The following is a 4,944-nucleotide window of genomic DNA, read 5'->3' as shown; positions in this document are numbered from 1 at the left end:
TCTTGCTGGCCCAGAAAGTGGGTGGGAGTGAGGGATGGCCACACCTCCATTCACCAAGAGGTTGTGGGGTATAAGAGTAACAAGGGGAATGTCACACTTTTCCAGTCGTCTGTGTCTGGGATGTCCTTGAGGTTCCTGGCAAGTGGAGCCTGTTCTTAAGTTCCTAGAATCTGGGAGAACGCTCCCACTTTAAATATCCAAAATGGTCAAGCCACTTATAAACATTCAAAATGGCTGCAGCCTCCAGACAGGCAAAAGTCCATAGCTCAGCCCACTGTCCTCTTTGTTGCTTCCTCTTTTATTCCCCAGCCACCAGAGAAGTCCTCCATGCAGTCCCTGGCTAGCAGGGCCAATTTTTATGTTAATTTCTAGGTCCTACCACCACTCAGCAATATCCAAGCTGTCTGTGCCATCAGGATCGCTGTCAGACTGCAGCTCTATATGTCTCCTTTTTTGTTTTTTTCATGCAAATTCTTCTGCCAGTTGGAGTTTAGTCCACTTCTATATCCTTCCATTCAAGGCTCAGGGGTCCAGGATTATCTTCTGTATCTGTGTTAATTGGTTCCCCTTTTCTTTGTTGAAGAGGGTCTGAGCAGTTTTTCTGCCTATTCCGCCATCTTACCCAAACTCCAACATCACCAACTTTTTGTTGTTGCTGTTAAGTTCCATTGAGTTGGTTCTGCTTCATAGTGACCTTATGCACAACAGAACAAAACACTACCCGGTCCTGTGCATCCTCACAATCATTGCCATGCTTAAGTCCACTCTTGCAGCCACTGTGTCAATCCATCTCATTGAGGGTCTTGTTGTTGTTGTTAGGTGCTATCAAATTGGTTCTGGCTCCTAATGACCCTATGTATAACAGAACAGACACTTCCCAGTTATGTGCCAGCCTCACAATCCTTGCTATATTTGAGCCCATCATTGCAGCCACTGTGTCAATTCATCTTTTTGATTACCTTCCTCTTTTTTCCTGACCTTCTACTTTACCAAGCATGATGTCCTTCTCCAGGGAATGGTGCCTTCTGATCACATCACCAAAGTAGGTGAGGCAAAGTCAGGCCAGTCTTACTTCCAAGGAGCATTCTGGCTGTGCTTTTTCCATGAGAGATTTGTTCATTCTCCTGGCAGTCCTCAGTATTTTCAGTATTCTTTGCCAACACTGTAATTCAAAACCATCAACTTAAGAGTCTTCTTAGTAGTATCTTATAATTCTGGAGCCCAGAAATTGAGGAGACCTCACTGGGCTAACATCAAGGTGTCAGCAGGGATGCCTTGCTTTCTGAAGGCTTCAGGGGACAATCTGTTTTTCTCTCTTTTCCAGCAAACTCACTGGCCACTCCTTGGAAGAATGAACAATCTACATCGGAAGCCCAAGGAGGGGTCACTATGAGTAGGAATTAACTCGATGGCAGTGAGTTTGGTTTTATTTTGGTTTGAGAGGGAGCCTGCATTCATTGGCTCATGGCCTTTTCCTCCATCTTTAAAGCCACCAATATTGGGCCAAGTTCTTCTCATGCTACCATCTCTCTAGTTCTCTTCCTCCTCCCTCTGCTTAGAAGGACCCTTATGCTGACATTGGGCCCCCCAGACAATCCAGGATAATCTTCCCATCTCAGAGGCAGCTGACTAACTACCTTAAATGCATCTGTGATCATGGGTCATGTTATCAGAAGGAACCATCCCCTGGAGAAGAACATCATGCTTCGTAAAGTAGATGGTCAGAGAAAGAGGAAGACCCTCAATGAGATGGATTGCAACAGTGGTCTCAAACATAGCAACGATTGGGAGGGTAGCTCAGGAATGGGCAGTATTTTATTCTGTTGTGCATAGGATTGCTATGAGTCAAAACTGACTTGATAGCACCTAACAGCAGCAACACCATGGCAAAGATAGCTTGTTTCAGCTCCATGATGTCTGAGGTCTTAGCTAGGAAGACACAAACAATTTGGGTGAATCAATAGCTGGAAGTTGGACTCATCTGAAGGCGTCTTCACTCACATCGTTGGCCTTTATGCAGTCCATGGCTTAGGACTTTAACTGGAGCTCTCAGATGGAACACCTACGCATAGCTTCTCCACATGGCTTTGGCTTCTCTCAGTATGGCCGCCTTGGGATAGTTTTTTCTTGGTGGCTGCCAAGGCAAGTGTTCCAAGCATCAAGATGGAATCTGCATGCCTTCAGAAGTCACACAGCAGCAGTCTACCACATTTTATTGGTTCCAAGCAAGCCACAGGCCCACCCGGATGCACAAAGGGGGTGTTTAGTCCTCATTTAATGTGGGAGTGGGTAGCCATCTTTAGAAACCACAAACTGCTACATTCTTCTAGGATACTGCCACAGTCCATGCTCAGCAGAAGCATGCCAGGGATCTCATGTTGGCTGCCACCATAGGACGGCTGGATTTGCAAATAGAAATACAGGATGACATATGGATAAATGATGAAAGACTTTTGTTTTTCTTTTGTTATTTTTTCCTTTTGCTGTCAAATGAATACCAACTGGTGGTGGCCCCATGGGCATCAGCAGAGAACTATGCTCCAGGAGGTTTTAGTCTGATTGGTTTCTTAAAATTCCTTTTGTTGTTGTTGTAGTTGAGAACATACACAGCAGAACATTCACCGATTCAACTGTTCCCCCAATTCGGTGACATTGATTATATTCTTCGAGTTGGGTAACCAATCCCATCCTGTTTTTTTCAGATTGTTCCTCCCTTGTTCACAGAAACTCACTGCCCCTAAGGTTCCTATCTCATCTTTTGAGTTGTGGTCAGGTTGATCCCATGTAGACAATTCTTAAAAGAGCATAAAGCTCCAGGCAGAGGTATTTTACCAGGTAAGCTAAATTAGTGTTTGGTTGTAAGAAGATCTCAGGGGATATTTTTTGGTTTAAGATGTAGAGAAAACAATGAAACATTTTTTAGTATATGTTTGTCCATGCAATAGCTGGGATATACTTATGCTAAAAAAAAATATTGCTTATCTGAATTTCACATTTAGCATCTCAGCAACCCTAAGCTGTTCAGAATGCACTGTTAAATATTTTGAAAGGAGCTCTGGTGGCACAGTTGCTAACAAAAAAAGTGTTGTTCGAACCCACCCAGGATCCCTGTATGAGAAAGATGTGGCAGTCTGTTCCCATAATGATCAGCCTTGAAAACCCCGTGGGCAGTTCTAATCCATCCCGTGGAGTGGCTATGAGTCAAAGTCTGACTGGACTGCTCCCAACAATAGTAAGTACATTGAGCATCACAACTGGAGCCCTTGTGAATCTTTTAGACCAGAGATGGGTGAAATGTTGGTTCCTCAGTCCACTTCCAGGGAGCTGGCTCTCCCATCCCCACTCCCCAGGGTGTATAAATCACCTCCCAGGCTCATTGTGATTAATAGGAAGAGTGGAACCCATCTTCTGATGCAGTTTCAATTAGCCTGTGTCTAATTTTCAAATACTCATGAATAATTGATTAACTCAGATAAGAAACAGAAATCAAAGACCTCACCCGCTTGTCAACAGAGTGGTTTGAGAGATCACCTCATCCTCATTTTCATCAGCTCCACCATCACCTTTCTCATGGTCAGGAGGACGAGGAGAACTGTGTCCAGTGATGGAATATGTTCTCTGCCAGACACCATCCAGGGTATTTAGGCTCTTGGAAAACCTATTGGCTATTTTTTATTATTAGAATTAAGTAAATTGAGAAATGGGTGAGTAGCAAGAGGTGCAGGGCTAGACAGTGGCTGAGTCAAGAGTCAACTTGGACTCAATCTAGGGCCTGGGGGCTGAATTCTACATACTACTCATGGGCTCTACACTTCTTCAAAAGCAGATGAACAGGAGGAAGAAATGAAATGTGTGGTTAGTTGCCTCCATGAACAACTGCCTTGTTTACCATGAGACCAGAAGAACTTGATGGTGCCTAGCTACCATTATGGAACATTGGGTTCAAAGATTCCATGCAAAGATTCTTATCAAAAGAGGAGAAAGTATAGAAAAGAATTGCAGATTCCCACGGAATCCAGACTTTCTGGAGCCACAGAGACTGGATAAACCCCTGAAACTGTTGCCCTAAGATAATATTTAAAATTTAAACCAAAAAGTATCCCCTGAAGTCTTCTTAACCCCTAACAGTGTTGTTGTTGTTATGTGCCATCAAGTCAGACCTGAGTCATAGTGACCTCTTCTTGGATTTCCAAGGCAGTGTGACTATGGAAGTAGATTGCCCAATCTTCCTTCTGAGGAGTGGCTGTGGGTTTGAACCACTAGCCTTCTGGCTAGCAGTCAAATGCCTTAGGCACTATGCTACCAGAGCTCCTAACCTTAATGGTAGTTTAACAAATATTCCACTGATGGCAGTGTGTTTGGTTTGTGTTTTGGGTTTGCCCTTGAGCACTGTGTTCTTTTAAGAGCTATCTCTATGGGATCAAAATGACAACAGCAACTGGCAAGATTAGATAAGAAACTTATGAGACAGTGAGTTTGTGTTGATCAAAGAGGAATGATTCAGAAAAGGACAGTGAGAAGGGTTGCACAACTTGAAGAACAACGTCAATGTTGCTGAATCATACAGATAGGTGTGGTGAAGTGCCAGATGTTCTGCTGTGTATATCTTGACAACAACAACAAATAAAATGAATGATTTTTTAAATATTTTAAACAAAATTTTTATGGTTTGGGTGAAAATCTACAGAGCAAATTCATTTTCCATACAGCAGCTCACATACACTTTGTCTCATGACATGGACTGCAATTTCTCACAATGCAACAGCTCCCCTCTCTCTTCCTCCCCACAGTTATCTCTTCCCTGTGTCCTTCCCTCCATGCACTCCTGGCCCTGAGCTGTCTCCCTGTGCACACACAGCCCTTCTATTCTCCCATGATTGTTCTCTCCAAGGAGTGTATCCACCTAATGCAAATGTTCAGCTCATATGCCTGTCTTTTGTTTGG

The sequence above is a fragment of the Orycteropus afer genome, unplaced genomic scaffold (genome assembly GCF_000298275.1).
Source record: "Orycteropus afer afer isolate SDZICR_OR568_19922 unplaced genomic scaffold, OryAfe1.0 scaffold00295, whole genome shotgun sequence".
Classification (NCBI taxonomy): domain Eukaryota; kingdom Metazoa; phylum Chordata; class Mammalia; order Tubulidentata; family Orycteropodidae; genus Orycteropus; species Orycteropus afer.
This window is presented reverse-complemented; position numbering follows the sequence as displayed.